The sequence below is a fragment of the Delphinapterus leucas genome, chromosome 10 (genome assembly GCF_059928025.1).
Source record: "Delphinapterus leucas isolate spDelLeu-1000000601 "Yukka" chromosome 10, BTC_Dleu_Yukka2, whole genome shotgun sequence".
NCBI classification, from domain to species: domain Eukaryota; kingdom Metazoa; phylum Chordata; class Mammalia; order Artiodactyla; family Monodontidae; genus Delphinapterus; species Delphinapterus leucas.
The window spans coordinates 85,848,635-85,869,035 of record NC_143138.1 but is presented as its reverse complement, the minus strand read 5'-3'; the positions used below and the strand labels follow the sequence as shown (position 1 = coordinate 85,869,035).

At 42.0% G+C, this 20,401-nt stretch overlaps 2 protein-coding genes across 3 annotated transcripts in view; both read left to right on the top strand.

Moving 5' to 3' along the window:
- Window positions 1-20,401, top strand: part of FOXP1 (forkhead box P1) — a 502,532-nt gene that overhangs the window by 11,050 nt on the left and 471,081 nt on the right. The gene's annotated exons all lie outside the window — the stretch shown is intronic.
- EIF4E3 (eukaryotic translation initiation factor 4E family member 3) overlaps window positions 1-20,401 on the top strand; it is a 320,442-nt gene that overhangs the window by 239,328 nt on the left and 60,713 nt on the right. The window contains exon 8 of the mRNA XM_089918163.1: window positions 1,929-20,401. This exon is cut by the window's right edge and continues 60,713 nt beyond it. The gene's annotated coding sequence lies outside the window, so the exon portion shown is untranslated. The remainder of the gene's footprint in view (window positions 1-1,928) is intronic.

Genomic DNA, 20,401 nt, shown 5'->3' with positions numbered 1-20,401 from the left:
TACATATACATATGTTATACATATATACGTATAATTGAATCACTTTGCTCTACACCTGGAGCTAACAGAATGTTGCACATCAGCTATATTTCAAAAATTTTTTTTAAATAAAAAAAAATGAGTGTGAGCGTTCCAGAGAGAAGATGCCTCATGTCTTACCTCGTAAACAGGTGGGGGAGTCAGGGCCAGGGGAGCCGTGGGGAAGAGTGGGTTCGTGCAGTGGGGCATTTTCATAGCCTGGAGGCCGAGGTATAAGACAGCATCGAGGCAGAGAAAATGTAGGACCAGAGAAGAGAGATGATCAAGGATGTTTTCCAAGAAAGGTCTAGGAGAATAATCTAGAGGATTATTTCTTTCTCAAGTATCATGATAAAACTTACAATGGGATGTGAAGGAATGAGTTTCTGGTTTTCCAGCAAGCCATCCCTTATGATGGGAATGCCACAGTATGGTGGTTGCGGTTGGGGAATAAACATCTAGAAAAGACGGTGAACCCCTGAGATGCAAATATGTTTTCACATAAATGTCCATTGTAATAGAAAATGGGAGGAAGTGAGAGAGAGAATACAACGAAGGTAGAATGGTGTTGAAAGCCTTGCACATGGCTAGTTTATCGGGTTTTTTTTTGTTGTTGTTAAATGAAAAATAAACGTATTCCAGGATCCAGAGCCAAGATGTAGAACCTTGAATGTATAATGAACAGCTAAACGTGGTGATTAAGAACACAGGATATCGGCGAGAAAACGCAGGTTTGAATCCTGGCTCTGCCACTTACTATCAGTATAAACTTGGGTAGGTTACATTGCTCTGGGCCTCAGTTTCCTGACCTTTAAAGTGTGAATAATAGTAGTATCTAACTCATAAATGATTGTGGGATTAGATGAGTTAATACACATCAGGTGTTAAAAAAAAAAAGTTGGGATGTAGTTATTTTCGGTGAATGATAAAGCTAGCTATCAGTCTTAAAGTATTCCCTAAATAAAAAAATGTGGTTTGAAATCATGATAGCAAATTTGCCGTTATCTCTCCGGAGGATGTGTCCCAGGATGTGAATTTTTATGTGTAACTATGCACGTTAGTGAGGTACATCATATACATTCAGAGACTCCTAGACATTTAGTGTTCACAGAAATATTAAAGCCTATTGCTGTCCACATGCATCTTGGGCCCAAATCTTTGGGGCCCTGTTGGTTCTACAAGAACACCTAGCCTATTTGAGTAACTCTGGGATGGTGAACTTCTGTTCTTAAGGAAGCCCGTTTTATCACTGATCAGCCCTTAGGGCTAGGAAGTTCTTTCTTCCACTGGACTGAAATCTACCACCCACGGGCATCCCACTTAATCTTTTGGTTTGGTGCTTTGAAATTCTAGGAGACCCATTTCTTCTACGTGACCATCCATCAAGTATCTTCAAATAACACGTCCTTCTTGAGTCTTCCCCTGGCTAAAACTCCCTTGCTTCTTCAGCCGTTCCTCTCTCGTCTGGTTTTAGGTGTCCTGTAGCCCTCTCGGTTGTTTTCTCACAGCACCGTTAGCCACAGAAGCGTATTTTTTCTATGTGTCTACATTTGTGCTTAGAATTCACTTAAAAGTGCGTCTTTTCGACAAAACCATCTTTATCATTTGGAAGGGAAACACTTTGACTTTTCTTAACCCGCGTCTTAAATTCCAAATGTGGGAAGCTGGCAGGTAAAGGAACCTAGCGGTGAAGAATCCTAAATGTTCCCTTGAGAGTCAGTTTAGGCTTCACTTTGCTCTGAGCCGGGTAGCTGTGTAGAAGCAGTGGTAGTAACGATGGTTCTAGTGACTGCAGGAGCAGCTTATTGTGGGCCTACTATGTGCCAGCTACTCCACTCAGTCCTCTAGTTGCAGTAAATTATTGAATCCTCTGACTGTGAGTCTCTTACGATCTTTATTCCTATTTTCAGGAATAAAGTTGGAAACTCGTGAAGAAGCTCAAGAGAAGGATTTTTTTCGTTAGCGTCGTCAGGATTGTTTATCTGTATACTCTTAATCTGTATAGTTTTCTATCCTACTTAATAAATTGTGTGGTTTTCGGTCTCTATTGCTTTATCCATTGTTTCAATGCATGGAAATTACACAGGTAACATAAAAATCACCTTCCTTTGTGGGGAGAGTCCACTTTTATTCCATCCAAACTGTCGAAATGAATTATTTTTAAAGATACTGCTGTTCTCAGTGGGCTGGAGCCCACACACACAGACACTGAGGATGGAATACTTCATTTCCTCTCAGCTTTTCCCAAATGACTTTCTCCCCTCTTTCTTCCAACAAGACTCCCAGAGAGAAAGGCAATCACAATGTTATCGGCAGTAGAAAGATTTCAGAATACACTCATGGGCATGGGTAACTTGGGGGATGGCTGGGTGCCTCCTACAAGACTTAACACATTTCCTGAACATGGAGCCTCACCATGGCAACAGCCATGTCACATGACACATTGGTGACACATGTAAGGTGCTGCCACAACGCATCCCAGGTTGAATGCCTGTGATTCATTGTTTCCACTGACACAGTGACTGCTGCAACCCGCAGTTGGAAGGTTCTCTGGTTTTCAGTGCCATTAATGCACACTGACTCCATGGCACATGGAGGGCTCGGGGAAGGGAAGCATCAATAAATAAGTGTGCGTTGTAAACATTGCCTTCATTAGTTCTACAGAGAAATACGTGTTCATCATTCAACCCCCCTGCCACTCGCATTCTTCTTTCTCGAAGCATATTTTGTTGGTAACACCTTGGAAGCTTGAAAGTGATTTTATTTTTAATCATAGTTGTACCCATTTCCACTTGGCAAACATCAGAAGAGAGTTCACGATGGCCCCCTTTTAGTATTTATTTATATTCTTCACATGTAGCAGATTTATTGATGAAGACATGTTTCTGGGAATATTATGTATTTTTTTTTTCTCATTGTGAAATTTATTGAATACTTGCCATAAATCAGTTGGTGTTATTAGGGGACCGTGGTTTATGTGGAGGGGCCTGGAGGTTGTATGATATCAGGAGACTTTTCTGGAGGTCCAAGATGAGGGGTATTTAACATATTTTAATTTCTGAGTGTTTCAGTGAGTGATTAAAAAAAAAAAGTAGATGTGGAATCTGGAAGGCATTAAAGAGATGTCAAGGACAGACGGATTTTGATTTGTAGCCTAATGAAATGTTTTGCCAACTTTTAAGGATTTTTTTGAGAGCAGAACTTAAATCATTTGCTTGTGTTTCTGGCATGGTAAGGTTATTCCTGTTTCTGTTACATGAGGGATCCAAAGTGAAAACGGGATAATTTTTAATTAGCAAAATTATAAAACCATTTGCAGCCAAATGTTTCTTGTCTTGTATAAACTGTGAGGTTTCACATTTTACTTTAATCATTTGGGGAAATTTCATCCTGAAGATCTATTTCAGTTAGTACTTTATGTACGGATACAGATCCTCAATATTAGAAATTACTTTTCTGATGTCACTTGAATAATCTGACAGGATTTCAGTCATGTTCATTGCTTGTGTCTGTTTTGGAGGGGTCATGGTTACCTGAGTTGGATGTTGCACTAATATTCAAATCAGCATTATGCATGCAAGGCTGAATAAATATGACAAGAGAAATAGCATTAGGGTGTTAGGAATGTTCCTTTGTTTTTTTGTTGTATGATTTTGTACATTTCCGAATTGCTTTTGTTGAGGTAATTATTTGAATCAAAATGTTATGTTTTTATTTTTTACCATAAATATAGGAATGGAGAGTTATTTTAAAAGTGTATTTTATTAAGGAAATGAGAATAACAAGCCAGCTCATGGCAGCCTACACACAATTCTCAGACTTTTTATTTTCTGATGCTTCAATTGCATTTGACTACGCGAGTTTTACATTTTCTGGGGGCCTATTAGAAACATACTTGGAAACACAAGAATTCTTTGGAAATGGGAAGATAATTAAGTGCCCAGAATTTGAGGGTCTGGCTGGACTGGGGCACTTCCGTCTCCTTGAAACTTTACATAATTATTAGTGCGGGGAGGGGGGGGTAGCGGGGGGAATGCAGCATCGTACGCTGTTTCTTTTGGGTCCTCTGGAGGGCGCTGTGTCACATCCTTACAGTGCACCCACTGCAGCAGGAAGAAAGGTGGTGGAAACCAGCTGGAGGAAGCCGTACCCACAGCACTAGCCCAAGGCTCTGGTGATACATCAAGGCCCTCATCTTTAGCCATTTGTCTTTGAAAATCATAGGTGTCATTTACCAAGAGCAAGAGGGAGAATGGGATGTGTCAGTAATTTTCCTTCAGACTGAGTAATTCCTTAATGAAACGGATTCTTAAAGCTGTAGGATGCCCAGGGAATGTCATATACTTAATTATTTTTATTAAACTGTGAATAAGACCAAAGGACAGGAAGCTTAAGTTTAAAACAGACGAACAGAACTGATTAATGAGTGCTAGCTTTGTCTAGAATTTAAGGAGGCAATTAACTTTTTTGAGGTGAAAGACAGGTACTTTATATAGGAATTCCTTAGAACTCCCATCTAGACTTGGTAAAAGAACTTCCACGTAGAAATAAATACAATCAACCTAGACGATAATGATAGTGTTCTAAAACAGAACCAGATAAAAATTTTCTTTTTCATGGGACATGGCAATGTGATCGTCTGGAATTGTACTTTCCAATACCTTAGTGCCCACCACCTGTGGCTCCTGGACACATGAGGTGTAGCTGAGGCTCGCCTGAATTGACACGGGCTAAGTGTACAAAATACACCAAATTTCAAAGACACTGATTGCATGTTGAAGTGATAAGATTCTGCATATATTGGGTTACATAAAATGTATCATTAAAATTAATTTTATCTGTTTCTTCTTATTTTTTTAATGTGGCTTACTAGAAAATTAGAAATTACATATGTGGCTCACTTTATATTTCTATTGGATACCACTGTTACAGAACATGTATGCTATAGAACTACATGCTACAGAACATATAAGTTCCATATTTCTAAAATCATCAATCTTTGAGAAATTCTTTCCCTTAAAAGGGGGTTCAGATGTAGCTCAAGTTAAAAAAAAACTATTTCATCCATTTATTGTCTAAAGAAGAGAACTAATTGATTTCACTATTTTATTTAATAAAGAAAAAAATGAGACAAAATGCTCTTCAAATTAATTCATTTCGTCTGCCCTAAATACAGCACCACAATAAATATTCCCCCATGGGTTATAATCTGATTGTGAGAAAACCTCTTTCCATCATTTTGACTCTGTGTACACCGTACTGACACATCTATCTGGAGAATCAACTAGTTAACAAACCTAGTGATGTTTGCATCAGATGCCAGCAGATAATCTGTTTTTCTTGAAGTCACCTGTTTTGTCATGGAGACCTGTACACCTCAAACTAGGATGCGCATGCCGTTAGGCCTACGTCCTAGTAGTCGGGATCTTGCTAAATCATAGAGTGACTTCCTCTGGCATACCGCCATGAAGAGGCAGGTTTTCTTGAAGACTTTTGTTGGAAAAGACATCATTCTGATATTTTAAATGGCCACATTGATGCTGCATATTATGCAAGATTTTGAATGCTTACGGTGACACTCCTGCATACTTAGGTCCCCTTTGATTTGTGCTTCCAGACCCCCCTCCTTTTTCACGAGTGGCCATTTACCGTCCTCCTGCTTCCCCTCATTGCCATTAAGGTAAATCTTGGTAGAAATGTTTGAGATCAAACTTAGTTTCTGTGCTAATCCTTACATTAAAAAATCATAGCTGCTTACTTCCACTGAGAATTTTACGACGTGGTTTGTCATCTTAGCTAGCTTAATAAATCTGCTGGGGGTTGCTTACGCATGATGGGAAACTGACTCCCCTTTAGGGAGGAAGTGTAGGAAAACATGGTGGCAGCTTCCAGGAGAGAGGAAAGATCTTGAGCTTAGGTGCTGGTATTGGGAATAGAAGGGGGTGGGGACAGACGGTATAGAAGTTGGATCAAAGGCTGGGAGGATAAGGGGAATGTTTGGGGATGGGAGGCATGGGGTGGAAAAGAAAAAATAATGTCTTCATACTTCAAGCTTGCCTGACATTGGATAGCAATGTGCTTATCAAAGATGGGAAATTCGATGAGGAAGACTTCGGTAGGCAGGGGCTGTAAACTTTTGACTTTAATTTAGAGTACTCTGAATTTGGAGGTGAGGGTGAAAAAAATCCGTCTAGAAATACCCAGACGACAGCCATAATTTATCTTTCTTCAGAAACTCTGTCACGCTCTTCTCTGGACTGTATTTATTTAGGGACCATTGTGCTCCAGTATTCTTGATTCTAGGTATCTTTTGGCCAATTAAATATGATTGAAATTTTTTACTCTTTCATCCTAAATAATGTCCTACTTAAGCAGTAGAGGGGAATATCACTAATTCTCTCACTGCTGTGAAAAAATAAAAAGGAGCACTTTAGTATATTTCCTTCTAGTCTTTTCTGAACGCCGAATTTATATGTATAGTTGCAGTCGTCTTGTGCTTGTAACTTTGTATCTTGCTTTGTCTCTCCATGGTAACTGTTTTCATGCTGCCGTATTTATAAGTTATTTTTATTGACTGTCTAATATCTGAGCTAGTTACTGCGCAGATATTTTTGAGGTGTCTTCTGGGGGTCAGGGCCTGTTTTATGTCTTTGGAATGAGTAAAACCAGTTTCCCGCCTGTATGGAGATTACTGTTTTTGTTCATGGGTGTGCCATCACTATTTGAGACGTAACAGTTCTTTGGGTGTCTGCTACTCCTTGTAGCAGGGTAGTTAGTGTTCTGACACCTACCAGTCACTGTGACAACCAAAAATGCTACCACACAGTTCTAAATACCACACTCCCCGGCTCCCCAAATAATCACTCATTTAAGCCATAATTTGGTTAACTGTTTTCCTTCCAGACCGCACATTAAGTGTTGGACATTTAGGTTGGTTACCTTTTGCTCTTCTTTCTTTCATTTGATGGTAGACGGTTATACATCAGTTGTATCTGTGAGCCCATTTCCTGGTAGAACAAAGCCTTGAGTAAGCTTGGTGAATTTCCACGCTACTTTGTTACATGAGAGTTTTGCTAGTCACAATTTTGGGACAACCTTTTGACAGTCTTGGTGGAAGGGCATATGACATAATCTTGATTAAGGTCTCAAGTGGGAAAACATGGTTTTTCCCTCCTAGTTGCTACTTTTCCTCCACGTCTGTACCATCCACCTCCACTGAAGGTAAGGTAAGTATATTTGGGGGCCTAGTATTAGAGAGGGTTTAAAGGCTTATGGTTCAGAGTCTCACTTCAAATCGTACTTCTGACACTTATTAGCCGTGTGTCTTTGGGTAAGTTACTTAACCCAGTTATATCTCTTCGTCTTCCTCTATTACATGATGGTATATCCTCAGAAAGATCATGTGAGATTAAATGAGCTTTGCATACAGGTTAATTTATTAGCTGCAATGGAGACTGGCATTTGTCTACTCTTGTGTAGTGGTTACAAGCACAGGCTCTGGTGCCAGGCGCTCGGTTTCAATCTTAACCACTTATTAGCTGTCTGACCCTTTTGTAAGTGACTTTGCCACTCTGAGCCTTGGTTTTCCCATGTCTGAAATAGGAAAAAAAAAAAAAACCAACCCTTTTACTGCATCAGCATGAAGACTGAGGCGGAGTCGGGCTGGTGGTTGCTTTAGTGCAGGACCTGCATGTGATGGGAATCTGTAAATGGCAGCTGTGCCTATGGTGATAGCCTAGGGAGTGTGAGGAAGTGGGATTTTATAGATGAATCCTCTCCCTTCTCTTCTCACCTTTTTTTTGGGGGATGGGTGTGGGGAACTACTATGTCTGGCTATACATTTTTCTCACATAGTTATTACCTTAAGTGTTAATTAAAATGAATAAAATACCTTCTTAGAGGTATAACCGTGAACTTGCGTGCCCTTCTTGTTTCTTCTCTGGACTTGGGTTTCCTGGTGGAGTTCTGGGCTGGTTTCAAAGTCCTGAGTGCTAGTTAAAGTAGGAAGAAGTCTCTGCCCCAAATTTGGCATCTGTCTTTACTTCACTGGATCCAAATATCACGTATTAAATAAGTGGAACCAACACTCAGAATATTAGTTGGGGAATGTAATTTAAGATGAGACATAGATTAAAAAAACAAGGGAAGGCATTTTCAAACTTGTACTGAATTATCTCGGACTTCCTTGATATTTTTCATTTTTTTGGGGGGGTCATATTTTGTGTGTTTTGTATTGGGTATATATTGAGTATGAACAGTTCTGCGTATTGTATCTCAGAAGTCCAAATCTTTATTCCTTATCAAGCATAGTGTACCACACTTCACTGGGGGAATTCCGGTAATCTCGAGTGATCCTGTGGCCTTAAAAACAAAAACCCTGACAAGAAAAGAAAAGCATGTCCTCCACAAAATAAGTATTCCATACTTACAGCTCCTCCCCCAAGAAAAACATGACCCTCAAGGCAATGAAGCACATAATACATAATGAAAAACAATAAAATGTAAGTTCTAGCTTGTACTTTTAGTGACTCACTGACTTCATAATAAAATATGAATGTAATTACCTTTGTGCGTCTTCGACCATTAGGCAAACTGTAGGAAGAGGTAAAGGAGAACTCTACTAATAGGGCTGTAGAACAAACTCAGATAAATCTTTAAACTCGGGAGTCACCTGGTGTCATGCAGTGGTGTCTTTATTGGCTTGGCCAGATGGAACCATTATGAGTCACCAGAACATGGTCCTTTCATTTTGTTCACCTGACGGCTTTGTAGGGCCCCATCTGTATGCTGTGTTCTTACGATTCTAATGATATTGATGATTCATAAAGAAACACAGGAACGAAACATGTTGAGCCTTTGACCGGATGGCCTTAAGGGTGGACTGTTTCATTTTTACCTTTTTTTCCTTTTCCCTGTCACTTGAGTATCTGCTGTATGTCACTTGCATATCTGCTACAGACATAAACTTAGCCTGTTGTTCCTCTGGGTTCAAAAGAATGGAAACATTGCTAAAAGCAAGGCCCTGCAGGATACTGAGTTCTCTGTGGAAAAGGCTAGAATATATGTAATCAAAACTTCCATACTGGTGGCCTGGGCAATTGTTGGTGGCAAAAAAATACAGCATTTTTGTGTTCTTTTGGGTACAGGAGAAGAATCTTTACAAGGTGACCTAATATTGTCATTGATAAACCTTAGTCATTTCTCCCTGTCCTTTTATTTCATAACACGTGTTGTCAGGGTTTGTCATTATATATATATATATTTGTGTCTGTTTATTCAACGTAAGCATTCCCATTTGGGCTGTAAACTCCATGGGAGCCGAGACCATGTGAGTCTTTTTTTAGCCACACACCACCTGCACGTGGTGGCATTCAGTCAGTGGTTGTTGAATCAGTGTTTTGTGTGAACAGATAAATGCAAGAATAATAATGTCTGACATATATTTAATGTTTGAAGGTAACAGATTCGTTGTGAAATGCTGTACAGGAATTCTCCCTGCTTGAACCTTGCCACAGGTCTTTGGGTGGTGACTCTAATTGCTTGCATTGTCGGGGCAGGACACTGAGGCTTAGGGAGGTTCGGGGAGAACTCTGGGTTACATGGCTGTAAGTACCTTTCAACCCCAGTTCTGTCTGCCTCGGAATCACATGCCATCCACGACTAGCTGATGTGCCGAGAGGTTGCAGTTCTTGAGATCTCCTGGTGAAATTGTTCCTAAGGTATTTGCTCAGCAGTATTTCTTTTTGCAACATTAAGAGGTGTTTTCTAAGGAAAATCCATCAGGATTTGATCCTAGTCATTAAGAAAGAGGAATTAATTATAAATAAGAATAGCAGTGGTAACACCCATTCTCTTTGCTGTGTGTTAGGTATTCTGTATTAGCTCATTTTACCTTTATAACCTTCCGTATAAGGTAGACACGTTTATTCCCATTTTGCAGATGAGAAAACCAAGGCTCAGGATGCCTAACGAAAGGTTAAATAACTTACCCAAGGTCACACAGCTAGAACATGGGAGAAAGGAAATTACTCAGTGACTTCAGAACTTCTTTCTAAAGGACAGTAGGAGCTAGGGACTTGAAATAACCATTTTTACATTTTGAGAATATTTTACTTTTATTAGTCTGTACTATTTTGAAACAACAGGACAGAGAGAGAGAGGAGGATTGGCCACCGCTGTGCGTTTATGGAGTTCCCAGATGAGCCGCTACGAGGCCAGTACTATCCTGCAGTTGGGATGGTGCCTACAGGGGTTGCCTGGAGCTTTATCCACAGGTACAAGACCTACAGGACTTGGAGGGATGCGGATAAATGACTCCATGGCATCTGTGTGTAAAATTCACTGGGGGGGGGGGGGCGGGAACTGATACTTGAGAAAGTTCCAGGGGAAAATCTGGCTTTCGGCTGAGGATGGTCTGCAGCTTTTCTGCTTGTGAGCTCTCTGGCTTTGAATTCTGGCTTTGCTTCTTTTTCCCCCTCATTACATTCTCAGCGAGAGAATAGATATTCTAATATGATGATCAAAGCTCACTTTAGATTTCATCGTTACCGATTGGTAATTAATCTGACTTTCAGTGTGTGCTAAGTCACCCAGGAAATGTTATTGTCTTCATCATAGTCCCATTTGAATCCCAGGAATGACTCAAGAAATTTGCTTCTTTCCTCAATGAAGATGGAAGCAATTTTGCATTTGTTATTTTTGCGGGAGGACCAGCTTGACAAGAAGGTAACTTAGGCGGAGCTGGTTTTCTGGGAAAGAGCTGAAACTATAGAATGGTCCTAAATGTGTGTTTTAAATAATGCTGACATATTTTGTTGATGCTGGCTATTTTATTTGATTGCTATCCATTCCGAAGTCTCCCCCTCCTTTTTCCTTCTTTGAAATCTGTTGGTTGCTATGGAAACAGTGTTGTTTTGAGTTTGGGTGGAGCTGTATCCACAAATGCAGTATAAAGTCATTTATAAAATGGGTTAATATTTGTTCTGGCTGGGCATGTATGGAACTTGATGTAATGATGATCACAATCACACATGCAGAATAAATTTGCACTTTTATTGTTATTTTCTTAGTCTGTCTAAATGTGTGCAATTTTGCTTGGAATGCACTGTCATTTCCTCTCTGATTTGGGTATTGCCGTTTAAAAGCCAACACCCTGCACTAGTGGAATTGCTCGGAGTTGGAAGTACTCCGCAGGCCTCAAACATCCGTGTGACCAAATTTTCATTCAGGAGAGTGACTCCTGGGATATCTTTTGAGTCCTGCTCCAGGACCCAGCTTGCCAACTTGGGCCTGCTTCTCCTTCTGCCTAAGCAAGCCAGTCCTCTAGATCTCGTTTGTCTTCAGTAATGCAGAATCGTCCAGTCCCTCCGCTTTCGCATTGATGCTTGTGTCAGCCACGCAGCACTGTTATTAAACACCTCGCCTGATTCAGGATGTATTAATGAAAGTAGGGTGAAAGGTGAAATGACCCGGGACTGGTCCAGTCTCAGGTGGAGGACGAGAAAAGGGTAGGGATTTTGGAAAGGTTCCAGGGACGATCAGCGAGGATGATGAAAGTCTGAGCAAAGAGGATCTTTGGGGAAAGGTTCGAGGAGTTGGAACTATTTAACATACAGAGGAGAAGACCAGGGGCATGTGTGTAAATGTGGGGCGTTTTATTAAGTCTTTGTACGCAGGAACCTGTTTATAAGAAAGGGGGTGTTCACTCTTTGGTTCTCTAAAGACCTACCATTAGGAAGACATTAACTATGGAAGAACAGGTGAAATTACTCTGTGATGTGGTAAGATGGCGAGAGTCTTGTAAAGATGGCCAGACTCTGGAAAGGGATGCCACCAAAAAGAAACGGCAGGGTCCCTCACCTTGATGTCAGTTAGGCAGACTTGAGGTATGCAGTTTGGTGGCTGGCTTGCAGATCCTGTTGGAAGCCAAACAGTGACTTAGATGACCCCACAGAAGTTCCTTAAAGGTCCCTGAGCTTTTGTCTTATTGTAAATGAATTTTAAAAATTCACTTTTCCAAACATTTTGACAGACCTTTTTAACTCTCCAGAAATGAATGTAGGGATATAAAAGACTGCTTTTATGAGGGTTAAAAATCCTACAGAGTGAGGGCTGTTGGAATGATCAGGGATCCTCATCTTAAATGTAGCAATGTTGTGTGCCTTTATGATGCCTCCAATAGTGATGGATCTACTTTTCAAAGTCCAGTTAATCCAGAAGAGTTTTGATAGCTCATGAATAGACTTGTAGGATTGTAGATTACGAGGAACCTTTGGGATTGAATAGATCATTGGTTCTCCTGTACCCCAGCATCATCATCACCTGGAAACTTCTTAGAAATGAGAATTCTCGGGTCCTATCCCAGACCTACTGAATCAGGAACTCTGAGGGAGACATCCAGCAATCTTTGTTTTAACCAGCCTTCTGGGGTGAGCACCACAGGTCTCCACCATCCCTTGTTTACTTAGAACATTAGCATGGCTGTATAAAGCTTGGGGCTAATTGGAAGTGTGTGTCATTGTTGACATGGTGACCAATTTACCTGGCATAGGAAAAAAAAAAGTTTCTTAGCCACAGGCTGCCCCCAACTGTCTTGTAAAAGATTTTTCTTTTCCCTTTAATAGAAGAGCTGCCATGCCATGGCTCAGGATATACCTTTAGCAAGAGGGAGGAGGAATAAGTCCCTGTGATAATGGGCCGCCATCTCTCAGGATAATTATTAAAATCATTTTTATCAGTCATTTCCTTTTTGTGGGGTGGTCCATCCATCCGTCCATTTCTCTGTCTTCCCATGCTCCCACCCGTGTATCCTTCTATCCATCCGTGCAGCAATTCTTTTTTTTTTATGGTTCGAATATTTATTAAAGCATAAGAGCACATATTGTTTTGTCTTTGGATATAGATAGGTTTGAATAGTTAAGACAACAGAAATGTATAAGGCATTTTAGAGAAAAATGCTATGTTGTATGTATGTCATTATCTCTGTGTTTTTAAGCCAATATTTAGTTGGTTGTAACAATTCTCTCATGATGTCCCACTCTGTTCCGGGTGCTGTGTAGGGAATGGAGCAGAGAGAGAGAGAGAGTTAGCATCCTCTGAATATTACTGGTACCTTTTGTTTTCTTTCCCTCAAATTCACACCATCTGTGGTGCCCGAAGCCCGAGTACCCACTTACCTCCTTAACACGGTTTTGTCTCGTTGTATTTTTGCTCTTGGGCTTTCTAGCTTTACAGCCCCCGAAATTCTCCTGCAGTAACATGGGTTTTCTCCTTGAAGCAAGTGTTCATTAAATTGTAAAGACAAAATATATCTAAGGATAAGTATCACTTGAGAAACACAGATGTCATCATTCCTTATACTGTGTATTGTATTTGGGCTGGAACCTCTCTTCTGTACAATTATATGGTGAGGAAAAGGAGGGACCCAACCTCTCGCCCCAAGCAGACCCTTTTATGACCCTCCAGGTGGTAGGGTGCATTTTTTTTTACTTTTCTCCCAGCAGACTCAAGGGTGGGGCTCAAGTACCCACACTCACCACTGACTCAGCATCACTCCACCTCTATTGTCTGGGGTTGTTTTTCTGCACCCACCCCTCAAGCTATTTTCTCAATGGAAGAGGAAGGAAAAAAATTCCGCTGAAAACAATCCAATCCTGATCAGTGTCGCATAGCATAATAAACGCTTGTTTGGACATTGCTTGGACTGTCATTTTAGCAAGGATCTTCTGTTTGATTAAATAGCTTCTCTGTTATGTATTGAACAAAATGAAATGTATGTCATAACAGATATAACTAGATGATGACAACTTTTCTTGACTGTGAATTTCATTAAAGATATACATTTGTGTTGTGTTCTTCTGAATGACAGAAGTTGACAAATAGCTGGGGAAAGTTGTTTTCTAGGGAAAAGTTAGCAGCTCGCCCCTGTTCAGATTTTCCCAGCCGTAAGACAAAAATAAGGGTGGATCAGAAAATTAGGAGGGGTTGGGCGCCGGTGAGTGGGGTGGGAGGTGTAACCACTCGTGAATGGTCTGGGGGGGGCTTATGATGAGCATCTGTTTGTTTCAGGGGACTGTGCAGACTTGTTCACTGTTGTCAGTGTTGTAAGTTCAGTTTTAACTTCCCAGCATGCTGCTTGGATGGATGGACAGATGGATTTGTTCATTTCCTCACTCTTTGAGCACGTATACCGTGCTGAGTCCTAGGCAGTCTGAGTGAAACCAGGTCCAGTGCCCTTCCTCATGGAGCACAGGGTGAATAAATGGAAGATTTCAGTGCCATCTTCTTTTTTTTTTTGCGGTACGCGGGCCTCTCACTGTTGTGGCCTCTCCCGTTGCGGAGCACAGGCTCCGGACGCGCAGGCTCAGAGGCCATGGCTCACGGGCCCAGCCGCTCCGCGGCATGTGGGATCTTCCCGGACCGGGGCACGAACCCGTGTCCCCTGCATCGGCAGGTGGACTCTCAACCACTGCGCCACCAGAGAAGCCCATCGGTGCCATCTTAAATGATAGAAAGCAGAGGCTGGTGGGCCCTGCACGGGAGAAGGTAGGATAATATTCAGGGGACAGGCTGTGGAGTTGGACCACTTGGGCTAGAGCCCTTACTAGCTCTCCCATCTTGGGCAAATTCCTTAAGCACCTTGTGCCTCTGTTTTCCCATCTGCCAAGTGGAGATAATATTAGCGTCCACTTTATAGCATTATTGTGGGGAAGATGATGGCAATTCTGGATAGACTTTTTTTTTTTTAAAGTACTGACGTATAATAACTTGCTTGATCCACACATGATACCAAACCCTATGAGACAGGTGCTCTTATCCCCATGTTACACATGAAGAGACTGAGGTTTGATGTCAGATAACCCCTATAGGTTATGTAAGGAGAAAGGGGCAGAATGGAGGTCGGACCTCAGGCTGTCTGGCTTTCAGAGACCCTGCTTGGTCCCCTGCTTGGTACAAAGTCAGTCCTCTGTAAGTGCCACCGTTATAAGTCACCGTCAGGGATCAGGCTTCCCCAAGAAAGCGACTGTTGGGTTGAGATCAGAGAAGCCCCCTTGCTTCTCCGGGGGTCAGAGGGTAAAGCAGAAGCAAAGTGGATGCCTGGCGCTGCCTATGAAGAAGGGCCATTTTGGAAGAGCCAGGTGGGGAAGGGTGTAGCATTGTTTGGTGTCTTGATTTTCCAGTTCCCAGGAGCCAAAGGCATCCTGGGCCCATTTAGTTCCCCAAAGAGGCCAAGAGGGAACAGTAGTAACTTGGCCTCTGATTCACCTTCCCCTGTCCCGGGAGAGCGCTCTGACTCGCGAGGAGCCTTTCAGGGGCCTCCTCTTGAGAGGCTGCCAGCTTTGGCGTCGGGAGTGAGCACCCCTTGCTGGGGTAAGCAGGGCATCCCGGGAGATGCTGATCACCTACTCCTGGCTCTCAGACCCGTGGGCAGTCAGCCCGTTTTCTTAAATAATGTCCCCATTTACAGATGGGTAAACTGGGCTCCCTAGGCTTTGCAGAAATGTGTGCTTGATGCCGCCTTTGAGTACTGCTCGGGCGGGATCCCCTTTTTCCAGTCCCTTCCTTCCTTCTTGCCATCGTCATCACTTCCATTATTACAAAATACATGCCTCCGTAGGGCCTGTTTTTGGTTCTAGACGTTCCCATACCAGGTATGGCCAGACAAAGCCTCAAGGAGATGATTAATTGAACAAGAGTTGTGTTCAGGGGTCAAGACACAATAACAACAGTTACCCTTGTGACTGCTTCTGTGTTGTCATCCGACATTGCCTTTCATCCAGGGATCACAAAGCCTTTTACAGGCAGTAATTGAAATTACAACACCCCTGTGGGGGTAGGCATTATTGTCCTTATTTCTCGTGGGGAGTGAGCCCAGCCTGGAGGAGCTCAGTATCGCCAGTCACGTGTGGCCGCTGGGTGTGGGATGCTTTCCTGTGCCAGCAGAGCCCCGAATTATCCTGAACCCACCGACACTGGTTAGGTGTGAGCTTTCTCTTTTTCAAAGGTGACCTGCTGATGGAGATCACCACCCCCTGCCGCCATCCCCGATCCAGTCCCCTATCCTGCCCTGGGGTGAGTTCTGAGTTCTGAGAGTGGCCGAGCCACAGAGAGAGGCTTACTAGCAGATGCACAGAGACCAGGAGAGGCAGCTTGGGGCTCGTTAAGGCAGTGGATTTCGAGGCAGGCACCTCTCAGGTGAAAGTGCACAACTAGTTGGTTTATCTGGGAGACAAGAGGTGGGTTTATCAGTGGTGCTGGTGGGTGCTGGGGCATCGGAGGGGTATTTGTGGAGGTGACCCGCCTGCTGGGCCACTTTGAGCAGTGAACTCAAGTCACCAGGATATATTTGGGGGTCCTTAAGTTGGGCCAGATGGAGCTACATCACCTCCAGATTTAAAAACGCATTGTTGGTGGTGGCTGGTTTGAATTTTCCATCATTGGATGACAGTGGAACTAAATGGAATTTATTCTGAGTAAGGACCAGATTTCCAGTGCAGATGAAATGATTTCCCTCTCACATCTTAACGGATGTTTAAATCCTATGGAGGATTTGGCTGAAGACACTCTGTGAAATTTCAAGGAACGGCTTCTCACCTATTATATTCTGTCTCAGCAAGTGAAACGGTGGCTGGAGCTCGCCAGAAGGAGAGCGGTGCCCGAGGAGCTGGCCTGTCATGACAACATGATCCTGTGCGCTGTGTGCCCCTCTGAAAAGCCTAGCGCCCTCCTGAAGGCAGGTGGAAGGTGTTGTTTGAAGCGAGCCATATTTTATTTTTCTCCAGAAATTCTTAAGCTGATTGTGTGACATGAACATCTAAACAGAGTAACCGGATTCCAGTGGCACGACCGACATCAGTTTACACATTCTTTCTCTGCCCCTCACCATTTCGACCAAAATGGCAAATAATTTCGTTTGCGGGCAAATATCATGGCCATTTTTTACCCTGGCAGCTCTTATTTTAATGAGAAATTTGCTTTATCCAGTAGTACATTAGCAAAGTGTGTCGTGATTTTCTGTAGCAGGTGTTTACGGATAATCCTGGAGGGTCTCCATCCTGATGACTTCCTCTCTCCAGTGGTGAGCTTGTAAGGCGGACACTGTTATGGGAGGTCCCCTTCGCCCTCAGATCGTCCGGGTGCCTCCCTCTGTCTAAAGGGAGCGTCAGTGCTTTCAGACAGAGGTGCGAGCTTGTTTTCACTCTCTTCTCCACCAGAGTACCGAGCTCTGCCCAGCTCCCCTGGGTAGAATTACTTTTGACACCATGATGCCACAGACCTGTGGTCACTAATTTTGACTGATGTCATAACCTTGCAGCACCCGCGATGTGGGTCTTGCGTCGCATGCGGTGGCCGAGAATCCTTGTTTCTGTGTCATTTGTCTACTGGCGTTTTTAGATTTGACGTTGGTTTGACTTCTTACACGGGATGAGAATAAGATCATCAACCCACTTCATTCTAAGATGAAACAAAAGCCATTGTGACTGAAATAGAGAGTTCGGGGTGACTCACTCCACCGTCAAATATGCTTTGTACACAGAGTTCCAAAGAGATTTCTAACTTTTAGGCACCATTTTATGGTTGCGAGCCCTGGTTAAACTCGAGGGGGCAAAACAGAAGTAACACCTCCCTCCTCCCCACAAAACAGCCTCCAAGGGTTTGGGTTTAAAGTTGCAAATTCCTAGATGATGCTGTCGTGTGCATCTCTTTGTTGTAGTTGTATCAGCTGTTTCCCCCCCTTTCAGCCTGTCAGAGCTACTCCCAACAGTCCAAGGCAGCACCACCCGATGATTGTATGAAGGGAATTTGATTTAATTCTCCATATCGTGCTTTTCACTAGAGACAGCGTAAAATCAAATTGGGCTAAGCTTAGAAGGGTGTCGTTTAGAATGATGGATTCTCCCAACTACCAGTGTACAGTGTAAAACTTTTATTTTACCCTTTCTTTAGGTTAAACACAACTCTTGGAATGACTGTATCGCTGACAATATCTCTTTCAAACAGACTAGCCATGCCCTCTGCTGTAACTGAAACTTCCAAAAATGAGATATATTTCAACTTTTAAAATTTTATTTATGACCTTAAAACCCTCACTTTTCTAGACTAGGTAAATGGCTTGCTAATATCAAGAATATTGGACCTGATTTATTATTTTAGGAACCACTAGCATGTTACCTCACTTCTTAAGTTCTAATGGCCAAGAATGCTGTAACAAACTGAAGCAAATCAGCTTTCCTTTTTTGTGAAAATTGAAATCAGCTTAACTCACAGATTAATTATCCGATTTCTCTGAAATCATGTTATGTTTCAGTGTATATGTGTTTGCCTTTCTTAAAAACATTGGAAAGCAAATGTTTCATTTAAGAAGTGCTTTAATTCAGGGGCTAAAATAATTTCATTTTGAACGGGATACTTACTTGCAATGATGAGATTAAAAATATCTGTATCTATTATGTGAGGGACAAAAATGAAGAGGGAGATTGTCTGTTGGCATTCTGTTTGTGACAATTACAAAAATCTTTATTAATTGGCAATAGAAGTAGGCTCTGTTAGGGAAGAAGTAGAGAGATCCCTTCATACGTTCCCCTGTAGGGGTAATTTTTATACCTTGTCTAGTATTTAAATACCTCTTAACTGCTAGGTGTCCATCTGTAGCCCCTTCCTGGGTCTCTAAACTAGTGCATGAAGCATGACCTTGTAACTTGCTCTGTTTATACATCTGTCAGGACAATATGTTATCTTCCCTTAAAAATGCAGATGTGCTCCCTGCAATACAGAGCTCTTTAGTCAATAAATAAATTGAGGTAAAGACTTTACCTAATACCCATTTAATTTAAATTCATTTTATAAACATAAAGACGCCTTTTAAGAGAAGCTTTAATTCCTACTAGCACCTTGATTTGTGGTTGCCATGGAGAATCAAATCTGTCATTTGACAAGAAAAGTCACCCATTTATGACAGCACTTTATCTTGTCTCTCCAGGGGAAGAAAATGTCAAAAGTGAGAGCAGAAAAAAATAAAGCCTTGAAACACCAGAATTTCTTGATTTCATTTTTATTATTCAGCTATCATATCCTTTCTGATAATAGCAACTTGGTGAAAATAAATAATGTTCCTACAGTAAAATCAAATATTTCCTGTTGGAATGGACAGGGTTCTTTGTGACTGTCAGTGCTGTGAAGTCTGGCAAGAAATAGTGTTATTAGATAAACCTGCGGTGCCCAAATCCCATTTTCTTTTCATTATAGTGTCAAAATAATTATACCTGTGTAATTTGGGTAAGAAATTGCAGAATAAGTAAAATGGTCCATTGCAAGAGATTGCTGCTTTACGCTTGTGTTCCTTACAGGGTGGGGTTTCTACCAGCTAAAGGAATAAATGCTGGGGGTAAAGTATTTTCATTTGAATAAAGATGTAGAATAGGTCTTCCGTATTATATATTAAACGGATAGGTAAATGCTGTATTCTGTTACTTTGCCCACATACCTATTTTGCAAATCCGAGTTAAAATGGCAGAATATCTCAGCTAGTCATGAACTGGAATATTATATTTTCCCAGAGACTTAAAAAAAAATATTTCATCCCATCTGATGCTCGTTTGCGTTTTTGAGAATGGTGTGGCACTCTAGGAGATTGAAAACATTTACAGTTCTGATCCAGATCTGATCCAGTGATTCTTTATAGCTTGCACGTGCCCATGTAGCGTATATATAAGTACTATGTATTTGAACACAAATACACTGGAAGGATGTTTGCCTGCCTGCCACATTCATGGTTAAAATGTGACTCTTTTTTGAGATTTGCATTAAACAAAAATGTTGGTGCTCTGCTCCGAAAAGCACATGAAAATAATCTGGGCTGCACTTTCTTGAGGGGCACTGTTTTTGATTGCTGGAGTGTTATACAGCTTGATGTGGTTCAGAAGTGAAGTAATCTCGTATCGATGAGATAGCATTGTAACAGCAAGCCCTTTAGTGAAGGTTTAGTGTCAGTATCTGACTGGCTGGGGAGCTGGTTTCTGGAACAGTTGTGCTTCTAAGAGATTACGAAAATGGAGAAAAGAAGGGGCTGAACTCTCGTTTTCCTGAAGTTGGCACGCGCTGCTGGAGTGGTAGCCAATGCTGGATGGGATCTGCTGTGCGGAATCCTGCAGCCCCAGAGTTCCCGTCCTGTGTGCCCCAGCCAGGGATGTGAAGCTGGGCGTGTGTTGCTAAAAAGAATAGAGTGGGGAGAAGGAATGGCTGTGGCTCGTGGCAAATAAACCTGCCCATAAATATCAATAGAAATATATTTCACAGGCATATCTTTTGATTGCTTGGATTGTGCATGTTGGACAAACTGCGTGTTTATACGCAGCGGTTGAGCCATTTCCCCTACTACTGGTGT